General features: G+C 36.4%; 1 long non-coding RNA gene across 2 annotated transcripts in view; it reads right to left on the bottom strand.

Moving 5' to 3' along the window:
* LOC134423019 (uncharacterized) overlaps positions 1–19,272 on the bottom strand; it is a 70,263-nt gene that overhangs the window by 48,703 nt on the left and 2,288 nt on the right. Inside the window, exons 2-4 of one of the 2 annotated variants that reach the window (XR_010028987.1) lie at positions 7,089–7,231; positions 3,661–3,725; positions 3,147–3,230 (exon numbers count right to left, since the gene is read on the bottom strand). This is a non-coding gene — a long non-coding RNA (uncharacterized LOC134423019). The remainder of the gene's footprint in view (positions 1–3,146; positions 3,231–3,660; positions 3,726–7,088; positions 7,232–19,272) is intronic. The other variant, XR_010028986.1, reaches the window with a different exon arrangement.

Genomic DNA, 19,272 nt, shown 5'->3' on the forward strand with positions numbered 1-19,272 from the left:
ACTTAGGGCTTAGGTCATAAAACTAACTGAGATAATCTTTGATCTGGGTATTTTCTTCCAACACTGGGAGGACACAATACCACATTACCTCAAGATATGCTCACACAATATTTAGTAATTGCTCATAGGAAAAGCAATTTGATTGTCTGAGGAGCAAAAAGAAGTCTGCAAAAGCTGCTTTTCCCATACATTCCTCAACCTCCTGTAGCCCATAGAGCTACAAAAGTGTTGAAGAACTACCTTCTTAAATCAGCAAAATCTAGTTTTTGTCAGGGAGGAAAATATAGACATACAAGAAAATATATTGCTTAGTAATGAATGACATCTTATTTTAAATATTGATTCTTCTTCCCTAGATCCTCAGAGCTCTTACCAGAAATTACAATATTTTAGAAACAACATTCCAGAGATAGAATAACCTGTCTGCTGCTCAAAAAATGTTTCTTACAAAAATTAGAATTAAGAATTTTTTCAAAAATTTTAAATTTAATTTTTCCTCCAGTCCTTGTTTCTCAAAATAATGGATATTTTAGCCAGCATGTTGTTTACAGCCTGATTTGCTAAGCCCATGCTGCCTGAATCACACCACAGAAAGCCTCTTTTCAGAATGTATTGTCTGTCTTGACCACCTGGGAAAGAGACGTTGAACAAGTCCCTGCTGGATTGTACAGCTCAGAGGTCATCAGGACCAAAGTCTCTCACAACGATCACTTTCTCTTCCAAGAGTTGCAGAATGTTCTAGTGCTGCACAGCAGTGTTAATGTTACGGATTTTAAAAAGAAAATTAGTTTGAAGCAGATTTAAGAGTTAAAAGCATATTCAGCAGTGCTATTTTTACATTGCCAAGTAAGCATAAAACTCTTCTTTATTTCTGAGGAAAAGCAGAGAGAAGAGCTTATCTTCAGTGGGAGAGGGAATGTCTGTCTCAAGAGACTGAGCTGCTTGATCTAAAGCCTTCCAGAAAACGCTGTGTGCCAATCAGTTCAGTTCCACTGAGTGCTAAAAGCAGGAACAGGCAGGTTAATGTAGCAAACTGAGCCTGAACCTGGCACTTTGGAAGCCTGGCTTCCTTTCCTTGCCAAGTTCTCTCTAATCTTAGTTAGCTGTGCCCTGCTTCACTAGTCCTTAGCTTTTGTCTTACCTTTCATTATTGTTTTGAATGCCACTAATACAGGAGTGCTCACAGGGGAAGCCTCTAAAAAAACTTTTGAAATATTCAATTGGCAAAAATTATACATATTTAAGTGTTTGATTTAACATTTGACCGACTGCAAACAAAACACACCTTTGTTTTCTGCAGAAATATTATGTCAACTATAAAGACAGCTGGCTTTAACTAGGGCCATAACTTAGGTTTTGCTTTTGTGATTATATTTTTGATGCAACTTTTCCAACACAGTTTTTGAATTATAGTTCTGAAGTTCCCAATCAGAAGTCAGAATGTGTTTATTTGCAAGAATTCAGGCAAACAGTGAAAGATTATCCAAAAGTAAAAGTTTAGAATACCTGGTATGAAAAAAAAAATTTAAATATTTTTTTCTGAGAAATAAAAGAATCACCTATTTAAATAGAGTATGATTTTCCTCTATTCAACACTTTTAAAGCAAAATTTCCAGGCAGAGCAAACTGACATAACTTCACCAAAACCAGTAAACTTTGCAAGTCTACAAGCTGGAGATCTAACCCTTCATTAGTCAAGTGACTTCTTAATACAATTTTACAGCCCTGGTACTGTTCTGAACCATTATTTTCCAAGTATACAGACTCTCAGAATTCAATGGCTTCCAGCCATTCTAATAGCTCTAATTTTGTGACAGTTCTTCAAAATTGGATCCCAAATTACTAAAAAGTGCAAAAATGTCATCTGCATTTTAGAATCTACACACAAAGTTCCAGTCTGATTTATATATTCCTTAACTCTACTGCAGATAGCTGAGAGCTAAGTCTGCTGCAGTTTGCACTAAAATGGATGATCTCACCAGATCATTCACTTGCAGATTCAACAGTTTCAACAAGCACTGTCATGGTTTCTAGTCTTGCAACAAGAACTATTCTGCTATCATCATCTTCACACTTCACACTTTTAAGTACTTCTATCTTAAGGGAAGCATTCAGTCCTTCTCTGCAGCAATAACAGATCAGTATCACTCAATAACACAGACAGTTCTATCCTGTGTATCTGAAGCCATCAACACTGTTTTCCTGGGATGAGGCTTTTGTTCATCACTTCTAGCTAAGTCAAAGTACTGGTTTGGCATAAAGTCTCTAAAAAGTGCCTCACAAACCTCCAAAAAGGGACACGCCTAAGACAAGCCAGAAAATGGAGCAGGTTTTTCAAAAGCAGGACTGTTGCAGGTAGAGCTGCAGTGAACTTGCAGTGCTGCTGGCCTGTAGGCAGAGACAGACTGCACTAATTTAGACAGTCCCTTGGGCCTTTCCAATTATGCCATGGGCCATTCCTTGGGTGTGAGTTATGAACTGCAACTCTTTGAAGAACAGCACTGAATTTCACCTCAATGTATAGGCTCTGCAGCCTAATATATATCATGTTGACAAAGTCACTTCTTTCCCTTAGACCTATGTTGTTCAAATCAGTGAATTCAGAACTTATTGAGGTTAGCATTTGGGGCTAGTCCCTCATTTTCTGAATTTGGTAGGCATACCTAATATAATTCAGATCAAGCTTTTATTCAGATTTCTAAGCTTTTATTTCCCACATTTTCTTGTATTTTTATGTTTCAACCACACAATAAAGAAAAATATTACTGGTGGATTCATTTCTTAGTTTGCAAAATTGACACTCAATTCCAGCATATGAATATGCAGGACTAGATAGTGAACAAGCATCAGCAGGGAGGAAAAAAGATGATGAGGAAGAAATCTACCTGACATGTTGTGCCAGCCTCCTTCTGCATATTTTAGCTTTTCACTCTTGCTCCAATTTTTACTACCTCATATTTATTTTTTTCTTCTTCGTACACTGATCAAAAACTCACAGTTTGTCTTTCATACAGAATGATATCACAGTCATATTTTCCATCAAACTATTGCCATTGTAACAAGCAATGGTGATTTCTCTTACTGGAGCATGTTACAGTTAATGTCAGAAAACACGAAGTAATGAACCCAAGAAACAAATAAGTTACCATTAGATTAGATCTCTGTTTTCTTCTGATCCAAAATGTCCCTTCAGGAAACATTGGAGGTGTGTAAAGATTTCTTCAGGTGACCTTCAAGTCATTGAAAAAATAAACCAGTTATTTCTTCTAGCAATAAACTTTTGTTTAGGATAAAATAGGCTCTAATTTGATACAAATGTTCCATCAAAGAGAGATGATGTGAGGCATTCTGGACAACAGGGTCCATAGACCCTTTCTAATTACAGAGTTGGCACCAAGATTTCCCCAAATTAAAAAAAAAAAAAAAAAAAAAAAAGGAACTGCATCCTTGTCTAGCACGGCCTGCAGGGTGAGAAGCCATAAGAGAATGATGAGAGGCTCAGAGGCACTTTGCAGTTTGGCTAATACTTCAGGAGAATCAGTGAAAGACAAGTTGCACTGAGTACCACATTCCCAATCACCTCCCGAAAGACCTGCCAGGAAAAGTGTGGAAGTGAGTGTTTTTGCACAGGCACCACCAATATTGTGTAGAAATACTCACATTCTGTAGCTTACTCTAATTCCCCAACAAATTTGGTCCTGTAACTGTCCAATCCTCCAGCACTCCTGCCAAAAAAACCCCACATTTGCATTTCTGATTTTAAACAGCCTTTGAACTTTGTGTATCCAGGAAGACAAAAATCAAGTCTTGGACTGTGCAAAGACAAGATCTTTTGCATCTTTCATCATTCACATCCAACAAAAGAGGAAGCCTCAAATCCATCATTGTGTTTCAAAGAGGTTTGTTTCCTCTCCCAGTTTTTCCAGTTTCACAAGGCTTTGAAAAGGCAAAGCTATGCTTTGAGTTCCCATGCTGTTCACAGAAATTGAAGAGCCTGAAACACAACACCAGATGCTTAATATTCCAGGACATTTGGTTTGTGGGATGTGTTACAGGCCACTTGCACTGGTTTTCAGTATCTTGTCTCACCTTCTTGCTTCATTTCACATAGTACTTCACTAGGCACAACATCAGCTTTTTTCTCCTTTCCTTCTTTTGCAGTTTGGAAAACTGAGATAAAGCAAATTCAGAACATGCTCAGCTACCAGGATTGACTTTATTAAGGTTCATGTAGGCAACTTGCAACTACTGCTATTGTTATAAATTCTTTCTTCTACTTTGCTTTTTATTGAAATATTGTAACTACTTTACTGTAAAACCAGCTCCTAGATTAATATACCAGAGTAAGACTACACCAATTTTTACAAAATTAATAATTGTTGGACTTGGTGTAATATCTGGTTTCTGGGGAATATAGTTGTTACATTTTTGCTATCAAGACCATAGTCTGATAAATGTTCCTTCTCCATCCCTCTCCAAAACATAAGTTTATGTTGTGATTATTGTGACTGGTTCTCACCAGAACAATAAGTTTCTCTCCCAAAATAATAATTCATTGAAACTAAAAGTTAACTAATACTTGCAAAAGCCCATGATTTCTAATTTCAAAATAGTAAAAATACAGTTAAGTACGCAAAATAGATTCAAGCACACATATTCCTGGAAGACACTTTTATCCCTCCCATTTCTCCAATTTCTGTATATAACAACTAGAATCTGAAATAGGACTAGAGCAAAACCACTTTGAGTGTACTTTAATATCTCTCAAAGAAATTTTGTCAGACACAACTTGTTAGTCAGTGTCCTCTCCTTGCAAATCAATAATAGAGTTGGCAGTATTTAAAGCACAAAAGAGGGAAAACTGGCTTTCTTGGCAAAAATACGCCTCTGATTAAGCCCTCAGCATTTCTTTTCAAGACAATGCTCCTTTGCTTCAATTACTGTATTCTGCCACTTCCAGAGCAGTGGCACACTGCTCAATCCATCTCCTGCCATAGCAGGTATTCAACTCCCACAGCTTCATTAGAAAAAGATTTCCTTTTATTCATGCTATAAAATGACTAATTTCCTTCTTCTGGATTTAGATATACTTTTTGTCACAAATGCTCATTTTTAGACTACATGCTAAGCTTAATGCTTTTGATTTCCTCATTTTCATGTTAGACTCTGCTTCTCAGTTTCTAGAACAGGGTAGCTGTGTGAACCTCATTGACTCCAGGTAAACCTCATTTGCCTCTGAAAAGCAGGCAAGGTGAGCTGGACCCTTCATCCATCACTAATTAATTCTAGAAAGCTGTTAAATAGCTAGATTGTAATATTTCATTCAGACATAAATTAATCTTTGCATTTCTCATTAGGAAGCATTCTCTATTCCTTTACCCTTCAAAGACATTTGTCACTGATTTTGAAGTTTGTCATACTTCTGAACATAATCACTCCCTTTGGCAACTACTCCATTGTTATTTCATTGGTTTGAACCTACTGACTTGTTGCTCAGCCACCTTTTCTGACCTAGGTTAAGCAGTCTAATTTTTTCTTATATCTGCCAAGACTTAAGCAGGTAATTGAAGAAAGTGTATTTCAAACATAGTGGATACCTCTCTGTTTCTTCCCTTGTTTTGAATTCCATTCCTAGACATGGTCTTACATTTCTTATCCATTCTCCCCACCTCAAGGGATGTTGTGGTTAAGTTGTAGAGAGAATTGGCAGAGAATTTCAGGAGGTGGCCTGGCACAGGTCAGGGACACCACAATGTGTGTACACAAGCCCCCGCCAGGAAAGTTTTGTGTGCCTTTGTAAGACACAAGTCACTTCTAACTTGCATTTCTATTGCTTGTGTTAAAAACATTACCTTCCTTTTCCTTGCAAGGTCATAGTATTTTAAGCAGTTGTGATTTAGAACTAAAAGCTGTAATAATTTCTTCTTGCTGAGAGTCCAAAGACACACAGGCAGTTAATTTGGGTGACAAATTCAGATGGTGCAGATTTCAGGTCCTATACATCTTGTCTGCAGTCTTCCTCGTTCTGGTTCAATAGTAGTTCACATGAGATTTCAGGCTTGTTACAATTTATGTTTCACTGTATTCCCCCTATGGACCCTGCAAGCTCTGCCAACCCCAAGAATTTCTGTTAATGAGACCAACAATTCATCTGCTATCCCATCCCCCTCAGTCCTTTAGCTTCTTAACTGCAAATAAAAATGAAAATTATTCCTAAGCATTCTGCTTGACAGAGAGTGGGGGCTTTGAGAGATATGAGAACATACCAAGGCTTTTTTAGGAAACAGTAAGCCTTTCCATCTAAAACTTTGCAGGATTTTCTCTCTCACCTCTCAAAAGGTCAAGATTGCCAAAGAATCTAATTTTTTTTTCACTGAATCTTTGTGTCCTCAAAGAAAAAACAAGTCTACAGTTATAGTTTTAATTGCCAATCTTCTTCATAACGTTATACAGACAAAACCAAGGACTTAATCTTCAATATACTTGAAAGGAACCACTAAATTCCTATCAGTGTCAATGGCAGAAGATCAAGGTTAAAGACCCAGCACTCAACAATCATTGTAAACTCAACAATCATTATAAACTGTCTAATTGAATCCACACTGAGACACAAGATAGGTGCTAAGCTCTCGTGGTTCTTTTCTGAGAAAGGAACAGCATTCCTAAACTGGAAACATACCTTATCTTGCACTTACATATTAAACACTGGGGAAAGGGCAGGGAACACCATAGCTTACAGTTAGGTGCCTATATCCAGGTCTCTGCAGGCAAAAAAAAAAAAAACAAGAATGCCACCAAAGTGTGATCAATAGATTAACAGCCTGACCACCAGGTGTGCCATCATGTTCAATTGTAAGAATACTTAATTCAAAACAGGCTCTTCAGCCTAGCCAGTAGGAATTTCATTTCCTAGAAAGGAAATCAAAACATCCTGGGTTTAAAAAAAGGTTAAGTGGTAGGTTTCCCAGCCAGTTACACTAAAACACCATTTCTGCTGTATGCAAAGCACTTAAAGACTGTGTGTTTCAGACCTTGATGGTTCTGGGGCTAAAAGTTTTGATACACTAAATGAGTTGCCTGTTGCCTACCTTGATTTCCAACCAGCCCAAAGTTCCCATTTTTCGAGCTGCATGTGTCATCTTGAATGGGATGAAGCCATTTCTTTCCACCTTAGTCTTCCTAACCAGACACAGGTTATTCAGAAGTAAAGTAGATCTCTCTCATAACAAACCTACAAAATGACATACATAATTACTGATTCTGACATATCTTTAATCAGTGGGCATCCATTCTTTCATTAACTAGTAGCATTGCTAAAAATTATGTACAGAATATGCACTATTAATAAGCTAGAAAAACTCCCCTTTGCATATTTTTCGAAGTACATCAGCTGGTTACAAAACATTGTTTTTTCCCATTCAACCTTGACCTGAGTTAGAACTTGTTAGTTGTCATGGCAATAGAAGCATTCAGGTGGTAGGAAAGAGAAATTAACAGATTCCAGCTGAAACTGCTCTGGTAGGGTGTGTTCTCAGGAAGATTTATATAAGAGGCAAAGATTGATAGTATTTACACTTTGATGTAGGTGAATGTTTTGAAAAATCAGTCAGTATGATAAATGTGAGTTTCTTATTATCTGCTATCATTTTATCCAGCTGTCTTTTGCCAGAATACACCACTGACTGACTAAACATCTTTTTTAAAAGTTATTCTGGTAAAATAAATAGGAGGGAAATTAAGTATGAGTTTTCTTAAAAAAAAAAAAAAAGTTATTGCAAAAAAAATACCAACAGAAAAATTGTCTTGTGTAGCTAATTTTGTATTATTCTGTATGTACCAGAGAGTTAAACTTACTTTTTACAAGCAGAGCAGAGCAATACTGTTACTTCAGAAAGTCTTTGGAGCTTTTAATAAAGCCAGCTTGAAGCTATAAAAGTTGGGATAACTTGCACCTGGCCTTTATGCTCAGAGCATTTAATTTTTAAAAAATCATGTGTGATCATATGCCAGTAGCCATTTTCTAGCTTGGGACATACATTTTAACTTTTATTGTAGAAATTTCACTGTTTAAGTTTTCACTTTCACTGATATAGATAACAATTAGAAGTAAGCTGATTTAGGTTTGGGGGATTTTTGGGGGGAAGAAAGGGGGTTGTTATTGCTTTGGGTGGATTTTATGTGTGTGAGAACAGGAAAACAAGAAAAATTGAGCTCTTTTCAATGAAGTCTTCAGAAAAAGTCCTCATGGCAAGCTCAGTTCTTGACAGATACTTGTCTGCTCTATTCTTCACCATCCCCCCTGATGGGGACTACACAGCCCTCCTAGGAAATGCCCTGCAGCATTAACAATCCTTATAGCTGAGAAACTAATCTTAACATCTAAAATTTTCATGCTGTAGTTGCCATCCTTTTCTCTTACACACAATGAATATGGAGATCCATGTGGTCCCTTCCTCTTTAACATTTGAAGTCTGTTACTATGTCTGTTGTCAGTGAGGTTCCATTAAAAAAACCCAAAAACTAAATTTATCTCAGGTCACGCGTTAATGCCACCCACTAAGTCACCTTGGATAACTCCACTGCTTTTTCCTGGCTCAGCTGTGAAGGGAAGTACATAAAACCAGTTAAGTTAAAAGCAAGGGCTCTTACAAGAGGGACAAGACTGGAGCCATCTCATGGCTTTCATGAATCAGCTGACAGGAAATAATTCTGATGTTTTCAGTACAGCAGCTATATATTAGCTTGTCTAAACAAAACAACCTGAGGCTTATAACTGTTTCTCAAACATCTTGTCTTGTAACCTTGCCCTTCCTACTTCCCATCTCCAAAGTAAACTTCTCATCCTTAAATTGCAGTCTGGTACACATACCTGGAAATAATATTGAAACTTCTGTTAAGCTTATGTTAAAAACAGTACAAACCATTCTATACCCTTTACCCCTTGTTATTTGCCGCCTTCTAATTAACAGCAGAATGATAGATTCAATGAAAGTGCTGCTAAACCAGGCATACCCCACCTTCTACTCTGCAGTCTATTACCAGTACTGTAAAAAGCATAATACTTTGCATGTGGCTTCACAAAACTGCCCTCCATTTTTTAGGTTTGGGGCTTTTGGTGATGTTTTTCCTATTTCCTACTTGTCCACACTATTGTGAATTCTAATCTTGTCTTGTAATTTGCTTGCAGTCCTTGCCAGTTTGGAGTCAAGCAGTGAATGCTCTATAAAGGGCTCAGCAATTACACTTCCCATGCAGTGCTCAGTTCTGCATATCTGGCACAACAGGGTTTGCAGACTCATCTTGCTGCCATTAGATACGGCTCTAATTATATTATGGAACAGGTAGAATCAAAAGCCAAATAATTTAATAATCACTAAAATAACACTGCCTTCTAATTCCAAAGGGAGTAGCATGGCTATCCCTGAAAACAGGCTGTTCATATGGAAAATATGGAGTGCATCTTTTGCTTTGAAAGAGGGCATTTAATTCTCTGACCTTCATGAGCAAGCCCAAAAACAGCATTCTGAGATTTTTTTTTTCTCTTTGTTTTATAGTAGTTGCTCTTATTTCCAGTGTCATTGAAGTACTTAGAAAACAAAATTATCTAAGGCAGCTGGAGTAGAGGATCATTGTATATCCCTTGCAACTGAAATAGTCTGCTCTATTCTGTCTATTCTACTCTGCCTCTGCACAATCAATCACATGTTACTGCTCCTTCAGGGAACGTTACCTTATACTTTATCTTTCTGTATTTTTATGCCATTTTAATGGGTGGCCTGGTATTAGTTTAGAACTGGTTATTGATGCATTTTGAAAATTGCAAATTTTATATTATTGACCTAAAAATTCTGTATCAGACTTCTGGAATAGTATGTGGAAGTAAGGGGTACCACACACAAATTGTGTCACAACATTAAAAAAAAATTTTAATGTCTCCTGGGACATGGAAAAAGGAGGAAAAGCCACATGAAAGATTCCCAAAGCAAGTGAAAGAAATTCATCACTACTAGGTCATCCTTCTCCTTCACATTTTAGACAAAAAAAATCATGATTATTGGTGAATACTTCTGTATATTTTGAACGCTGGTTTTGAAGCACTGGAGAAAAATAATGTAAGCTGACTCCTCAATTCCCTGCCTGTGATGGCTTAAGGGCAAAACCAAGGTTCTGTGTACAAGAAAGAAAGACATTGAAATTGACAATAAAGCACAGATACAGGAATATCCTCATGGATGTTAATGCAATAATAATACAATATTAATACAATATTTTGACTCAAATTGTCCCTGCCTTTCCCCCTGAGGGTAGAATTCAGACACTGTAAAATTCTACCACCATAGGAAACTCAGGAAACTGCCCCATTCCATTTGCCTGATACCATATTAGTTCAGAGTGCAAATAGGCTGAAATTCTGGGAACATCTTCAAGGCTGAACCATTTCAAAGGAATGCATTGCTTTAAAATCAGGGAAATGAAATTAAAAGCTATATTCCTTCCATTGCTATTGAGTCATAGTTCTCACAAATATGTTTTTTAAAACCAAAACAAAGCAACTAAGGCAGATATGTTGATATGTTTCCAAAGGCAGTAATATGAGCTAAGTATACAATAACATATCAATTGCATAGGTGTCAATTAACCATTGCAACTTCACATGGTTCAATCCATTAATAGTAACAACATAACCAACCTTCTATTCTTTGTTATATGGATTTTTGCTTCCTTTCTTAATCATTCCTCCCAAGTCTCCTGCTTATCACTACTCTTTGGATATTTTTAGCTACTTTGCTCAACCCTGAGCAGAATTAACATAGCTCCTAGGTACACCTGCAGATAGTGCTATGGAGAGCACTTACAACTCTGCATTCAAATGTTTGCTTTCATTGTTCTTGTGACAACACTGAAAATACATTGCTTTTTAACTACAATATTATGGGCTTGGAATGCAGAGGAGTACAGAACCTGGTCTCAAAATTCCAGTTCCTCCCTTCATTCATTTATGTTTCCTTAATATAAGTTCATTTTTTCATTTCCCTGTTTTTACCATGGTAAATTCTCAGTACGGGCAAGCTCATTTCTCTCCCACTGCAGAAAGACATTAAGGATTAGTTATATTTCAGTTTGCTCAAAAGGTACTAATGAACATTCACTCTAAGCATTTTTAGCCAGTTTATGATGTTTACTCCAGTGTCTTTTTCCTAGGGCTCATTAGATTTTGAAGAATAATGTCTAATTGCTGAATATAATGTAATTTTTACAACACTGAGAAATGTATGGGTTATTGTATTCATGTTAAGCAGGTATTTCATTAATATGTCACTTGAAGTATCCACCATCCTCATTTACTATTTCAGGGGTCTAATCTACGTCCATTTCCTTGCCAATGGCTGAACTGTTAATTGCAACATCAGCAAGGCTACAAGATTTATAGTCGGCCTATTCTAGAACAGACTCATTTAGGGATGAATCTAAAACAGTGACTGAAGAATTAATTAGAATGATTGTGCAACTTATCCAACATTCTTCAAGACAGTTAGGACAAAATAATCAGAAGACATCTTTTATTTTTCAAAACTACTGCAGCTAGAACACGATCAATAACAACACATCTGTTCTCAGGTGACAATCATGCATTCAGCAAACACATCTCATGTGCAACATCAGCAAAGCCTGTCAAGTGTTGAAAGCCACGTTTACATGCCAGAATGTGCATTTCACTATTGGAATTACTTTCAGAGAAGGCTGAGTAGCTACAGGCATTAAGTACACACACACACACATACCCACACAGTTTCTTTCTGCAGCACTGTCATAGTGCTGTCAGATACTGTTGTCCCTAGGATCACTTCTGTTCAAAGTTATAGGATACTAATTCATTTTTTTACCTGATTTCAGCCTCTGATGATCTATTTGCAAACTTCTCTCTGACTTTTTTTTCAGTTTTCCTTTTCTATCTGAATCTAATGCAAACAGGAAACTTGCAGTAATCTAACAAAATCATGTGCGTTATTAATATTTTAAAGTTTTTTTTTTAAATTTTCCTTCAGCATGGGTTGATCAGATGGTTGTATAACATGCTTCTCCTGAAATTCCTTTTATAGAGCTTAGTGGCCTAAGGGTGAAAAAAAAAAAGCCAAAGCCTACAGGGAAAGGGGAACATTGACTGTAGCAACTCACCTAGCTGGAAATGTCACAGGAGTTTTCAGACCTGCCACTGAACACATGAAGGAACTCTCATCTGCTGAAGGTTTATTATTCAAAACAAACCCTTCAGATGCCTCACTTCTGAAATGACATTGTGAATCCTTACAAACCTTGCCCTAAAAAAATATTTATCAAAGATAGAACTGCCTTTTTCATCTCCCTTACCAGCTGGAAGATCTATGTGGTGATGAGCCACATCAGAGAGCAGAGTGGAAGGTACAGTAAAGCTTGGATAACAACAGATAAACTACAGAACTCTCGTTTCAGTTACCTTACCACAGATTGTCCACTATGTATACTATGCTAGGGAATCACAAAAGGTTTTTCTTTTGTTTTGAGTGTTTGGACTTCCCCATCCCCTCCCCCCAAAAATTCTATAATCTATTTTCTTGCCACTGCAGAAGCCACTCTTGCTAACATTCCAATGCTCTCACAAAAGGAAGCCTCCTTGTTCTCCTTCACTGCCTGGTGACTTCTATCACATCTGTGCAAAGTGCAGGTTCTGTATTCTCAGTCCACTACTCTACAGCATCACCCCACTCTTGAAGACATATCTATCTAAGACTTTTACTTCTTGGGGGGCCTAAGGAGCAAAAATTTTAGGATTATTTTTCACATTAACCCTGTACATGCTGACATGAGAGCTCTGTAAAATGGAGAGATAAATATAATTAATAATATTAATAATTATAATAATAAATAAATAATAAATATAATTTGGTTTTGCACTTTTGACATGGCACATGCAAATTTTATGGACTTTTTAGTCTCAAACACTGATATTAGCTGTATTTCAGTTCAATGTATCTTTCCCTTTAAACACAATCTCTGGAAAGTATTGTTTTACTAATGTAATGAGTCATTTCTTCTGATTTGACATAATGAAATAAATATCAAAACAAATGTATAGTCTTGCAGAAGCTCTTCTATTAAAACAAAATATCAGTGGAAATGCAATACAGCAAAGAGAAATGCCCAGCAAATGATAACTTCCATAAGCTTTGTTAAATGTCTAAGCCAAATTACTTATTTTATGCAGAGCAGAGAAATGGGCCTTGTGCAAAGTCCTGATATCACTCGGGTCTCTCTTTTTCAGGAGCAAAGTTATAATTGTGTCATCATGACTCAGTGGAAATCTGTTTTCTATAATATTGCCTTCAGTCCCTTGAAGTAAAACCTTGTGAAAACCTCTAAGGACAATATTTCAGTAATGCAAAAGTTCATCATTTCCTGAGAATGTTCTTTTTATAACCCCATGGAGCTGGGGTCTAAGATGCTGCTAGATCTTGAAAACATAGCGCTAATCTGTTAAACCATAAATAGATATACAGCTCAACACTTTAATTCACAGGTCACTAAGTGAGTAAGGAAATTATTAGATTTAATAAGATTTATTTTAACTCTCCCAGATATTCATGTATGTTAAGACTGAAATTTACTTTTGTGAGAGCCCACATATTTTATAATTATTATCTTAAGTATGAAAATTATGAGAAAATGTACCTCATACCAGTTGATCACTACCTTAAAAGTCTTAGTCATTTAACATAAGTACCCAATACTGTATTTTAATTCTGGCATTCTGGAATTGTGCTGAAAATGTTCCTTGGTAAAAAAAAAAAAAAAAAAAAAAAAAAAAAAAAAAAAAAAAAGCCAAAACCCCCAAGGCATTTAGTTAATTTACTAAATTTGCTATATGGCTTTTAGTACTCAATAAAGCTTCTTTTCTAGGCCAAAGCATTTTACTATTGCAATAAAATATTTAACACTTGATACCAACTTTCCTCTCCCCAGGGGCATTATTTTTATATTTTCAAAATATCTTTACTTTCTTAGCCAAAAAAAAGAGAGCTAATAGTATATTTCTAACTAATCGTATGATTCCAAACCTATCTAACTTTCTTTTTCTCCACAAGCATTCTATTTTCTCCCACAAATAAAGGAAGAGAAACATCAGAGAGAGATAAAATCAGAAAAAAGACATTGTGACTTTGTTATGATATCATTGTTAATGATAAACATGTAGGCTGATCTGCTAGAAAGAAAAATACAGCCAAATGATGCCAGAGATACCTGATAAGAACAGGGCTGAGTGTACAGACTTTCACCAGCAGCAAGGAGCCCCAGCTCAAAGCTTTGCTATCCCACAGTCACACACACCGTGGGGAAGATTGGGAGGCTCCACTGGAGTCTGGTCCCACCTTCCTGCTCAGGAAGGTCCCCTAGAGCTCATTACTCTGGGTTGTGCCCAGATGGGTTTGAATTTCTCCAGAGGAGATTCCACAACCTCAAATATGTAACGTTCTGCAAGAGAATTGGTGACTTCTTGTATTTTAAAACTTGGTAGAAACAGAAAGGAATAAGCAGATCTTTTTGTAGAATGCTTCTTAAGCTAAAGTTTTCAGCTTTAATCAGCTCAAAAAGGGAAGTCAAGCACAGAAGAATCAAGCAAAATGGAGATATTTAAGAAATCATGCAGCTAGAAGCCATGACAAGACATGGTCAGACTCTTCTACGTAACCACAGAATATAAACAAAGTTAAAGAGTAGATCCTCTCCTTAGAGGATGGATGGTAAATTAAGTGCATCTACTTGACATATTTGTAAAATGACAGCTTTATGATAATGAATACAAAATAAATAACAGGAACACTCATATTTTGCTAAAGGATCAACTTTCAGAAAAGACACACAAAGATATTTATCCCCTCCCAAGTAAGCATCTAAAGCACAGGGATAATCTAGCTCTAACAGGCTGTGTCACATTTTTCTATTTTCCCACATTGTAAGGTTTATTAAGATTTCAGCAATAAGTATATTTTCTTGCCTAATGGAACATAAAATTTCATTACTTATGTATATCTTTCACAAAATATTTATAGTACACTAGTTGTTTGTAAGTCACTTTTAACAAAGTTTCTTTAAAATCAATTTTATTTTTCTGGAAGTGACTCCTGTAGTTCTCTGAAGACCTTTCTGTCTTCAGGTGGCAGCTGGCTTTGCACTGGGTCCATGCATAGCTTGGCACTTGCCTTTGTATGAGAAATGAAGGCTAATACTCCAACCTTCTGACTCAGGCTCAGGAGAGGCACTGACCACGAGGCAATTTCAGGGCACACAAGTATTTCGAAAAAAAAAAATTATAGGTTTGGTTGAGGTTTTTTTTATAAACTCTCTGCCTCGTTGTGGTGTGACTGAGTTATATTTCTGGAGACAAGCAGTGTTACCCATTCAGTTTCTTCAACATCTGTCAAAAGCCAAGATAACCACACACATGAGTTCCTTCAGCAAACAGAAGTTCCCTAAGAAAGCACTGTTTCTGCTCTCTAGGTTTAACACCCAGTACAGAAAGAATAGAATCAAAATCCCAAGGAAACATCAACATTTTGATTACTTTTCCAGCAAGATGCAAGGAGATTCTCACATACTGGATTTTTCATCTGCAGGCTGAAGTTAAGTTGTTACCAGGTACTGTACTTTTTTTTAAATGCCATTATTATTCTCAAGCTCTTTCTTTTTAATGTTGACCCTTTATAACAAAGCACCCACATGCCTAGAAATGCCCAACTTTATCCATTCTAGCATCACATTTGTCTTTATCATAGATATCTTTCTGGCTAATTATTCCCCCAAAGTTTCTATTTTTATACCCTCCTCGTATTTTTTTCCCCTCATTATCTTTTTAAGTAGAGGTGTGTTTGCATCCCCATTTCCTGAGAGCTATGAGCGTGTCTGTGGACAGCTGCCACAGCTGAGGGGTTGAGGTGGACTTGCATGAGCATTTGTCTGTGACTTGTTACTTGTGGGTAATAATTTGGAAACATGGTTTGCAATCTAATTGTTCCATTTTCTTTTAAAGCTAACGGAATATTATCTACCTCTTTTATATATAACCTCTTCATGATAATCCCGCTCTTCCAAGCCAGGCAGTTACATCAAACACATGACACTGCTAGGAATTGAGCAGCTATTCCCGCTTCCCTTATGTCCCTGCTTTTTGCTGCCATTGACTTTTTATATAGGGCTTCCCAGTGTACTCTCTTTTAACAGCAGAAGATAAATCATCCTTTCATGCACAATCAGGTATCAGAGACTGCAGTCATTCCAAGATGGATTTGCTCTACCTTTATAGCCTGTTCTTTAGCTACAATTGGACCTAAGGTCACACTCTGATTTCGCTCTTCCATACAGATTGCTGAAATAGTAGATAATAGATATTTTTACTCATAATATTACCAAGTATCCTAAGATAAAAATCAAAATTACATTAAACTGTTTTTATTGTTCAACAAGGACTGTTACAATCTCAGAAAAAATAATGCACCCTAAAATGAGCATAATAAACTTTTGTAAAGGATTCAGCAGAAGCATGCAAAGGCCAGGGCAAGCAGAGCATCTACTGTGAGTGTCTATGTAGGGAACACAGGTCACAAAAAACACCCCAACCTCTGGCTCTTACAGATGGTTCCTGCTGCCACCCAGGAGCAAAGGATTCAGGCTCATGGGGACCTAGGAGGAAGGAGGCAGCATGGGCATTAAGGACCCCATATCACCTGAATGGAAACCTAAGGAGTGAGACCTGCTCACAGGGAAGAAAGGATGACCTGGTATCAAATTATCACAGAGTGGCTCTGGTTTTATAACACAGGTTGTTACAAACTGCTATCATCCAGCAACTTTCATCTTTGAATTTTTTCTATAGAGTCACAAATCTATTTTGATCATAATAATATTAATATTATATAATATTATATAAAAACATATTATATACAGCACCATTATATATAATATAATAATAATATTTTTATCTTATTGATAATCAATTTTGATAATCTCTTTGCAGCATATACTCTTTCAAATATATAGCATAACTAAGGTGTAAGATTGCCTGCACCTTGTGAAATGCAGCTGTGCTAAAACAGTAAGACAAAATTTTCTTTTTCACTGAAAGACAGTGAAACCAGTAGTTACAAAAAATAGAAAAAGGAAAGATGCAAATGGCAGCTATTTCAGACAGCAGCAGTGGGTGATATTCTATGTTGCAGCTTCTTGTTAGCAGATAATTCCTCTGACAATAGCAGTGCACAATTTATCCTACAATCAGAACTTTAGCCATCTACTTTAGATAATAATACATGATCATTTACAAATACAAAACCACTAGAACAAATGATCTTGTTTAAATGTCATCTTCCAACTCAGCTGTTCCTCTCTCTGCTTTGTATTTCAAGCCTCATTTCTTTACTTGAATAGAAAACGAAATATTTTTAAATTGCATTAGGCTTAAGAGCCCAGGAGAAAGTGAGCCAAGTTTTCTTTTCCCTCCACAAGTATTGGCAGGCTTATGAACTGTGTGTCAGGTACCAAGAATAAATAAGAACAGCTCCAATTAAGTTCAAAAGGTCTGATAATTCATACCCACTGAGGACCTGAACTGGATTACAAATTGCAGAGTCATTTCTGTCCTTAATTATAGTTATGCCACCTCACTGCAAAATGAATTTCTACAGGTGGAGCTTAAGGTTTGAGCTTATATAATATTTATAAAAGGTCATGATGTATGAAAAGGAGAGGATTTCACTTGGCTTTCACTTGCATCTGAACATTCACTTAGCATATGAAAGCTTGTTTTCTAATTTGTACTTTGGTAGTAGAACTTTTAGGAATCTTCTATTGAAAAAATCAGCTTCAATACTGGAAACCAAACACTGCATGTGTTTGAGATGTAGCAGTGGCTTTCAATTGTTTTCAAATATATCTGTAAGCAAGAATCTCAAAACAGCCTTAAGAAACTCCAAATACTACATCCTTCTGTAGCCTAAAATTCCCATTAGAAGTTCCCTAACTAATATCAAAACTGGTTGAATCTGAAAAGATGTTTTCTTGCTGGAATTGTACAGAACAATTGGAATCTTCAGGGAAAGCAAACACAGCTGCAGCATCTTGAATAAGTGCAGTGATTAAGTGTACTACCACAATTATGGTAATCCATGTTCAATTTGAACTCGGACTGAAACAAGTGAATTGGAAGGCTGCTGGCATTACCAGAAATAATGAGCGTATTACAGGTGGAGAGGACAGAGAGCTTGCTCAAAAGGAGCCTAGCAAAGGAAAATCAAAGGAGCTCAGGGTTTCTGCTGGAAGATTCAACATGTAGGAAGAAGACAGCTACAGGAGCTAAAACAATGTGGCAATAACAACTAAAGTTTATTACCTAGGAGAAATTTAACCTGGAAAACTGAAAGGTGATTTAACTGCAGAAAGAAATCTAATTTAAATGTATAATGACTTGACCTCTCTATGATACAGAACAAAAAATATTTAGCAGGAAAATACCTTCTTGTGGTAATTCTAGTACATCTTTTCACACCAAATCATTCATATATATCACTGAAAAAATAATCTTTCTAAGAGGAGGGCCAAAGTAATTCTTATTACAGCCACATGTGGGAAGGACAGATATAAGCAACAAGAACAGATGGGGGGAAAAAAAGGTATGAAAACATCAGAATTTGCATCAAAATTTCTTTGGTATGAAATTTTGGCTTCCTCTCTCATCAGCTGGAATCTCTCTCTTTATTCACTAATCATTCCTTTTATGAACCTAATTATGATGAGTTTAATCAGACAGAAAATGGCATACTTTATGTCAGATTTAAGTCACAAAATCAGGAGGTTGCTCTGAGCTGTGCTATTTGATGCTAAGCAATTGCTTTGTCCTTTTATTCTCCAAAATACGCAACCACAAGACAGAGATGCAAACATTTAGTTACAAACTGTGGGGCCAAGAGATAAAAAGCACTTACTAAGAGTAAATTATTTTAACTGCTTATATTCTGTAAAATGCATTGTTTTATTCAGTTTTAGAAAGCTGCACAAAACATTATTTTCTTCTCCAAAATCAAATTCCATTCCTGTTCAGGTCTAGTAATTAGCCATAATTATTTCAATATTAATTGGTGCACATTGCCTTTAAAATGTGCTGCTCAAATGTTTATTTTTTTATTTGTATCTGATCAGCTAAAACATCCATATGGTTTGCTTTAGAAAGATACACTGAACTTGTTT

The sequence above is a fragment of the Melospiza melodia genome, chromosome 11, assembly GCF_035770615.1.
Source record: "Melospiza melodia melodia isolate bMelMel2 chromosome 11, bMelMel2.pri, whole genome shotgun sequence".
Classification (NCBI taxonomy): Eukaryota; Metazoa; Chordata; class Aves; order Passeriformes; family Passerellidae; genus Melospiza; species Melospiza melodia.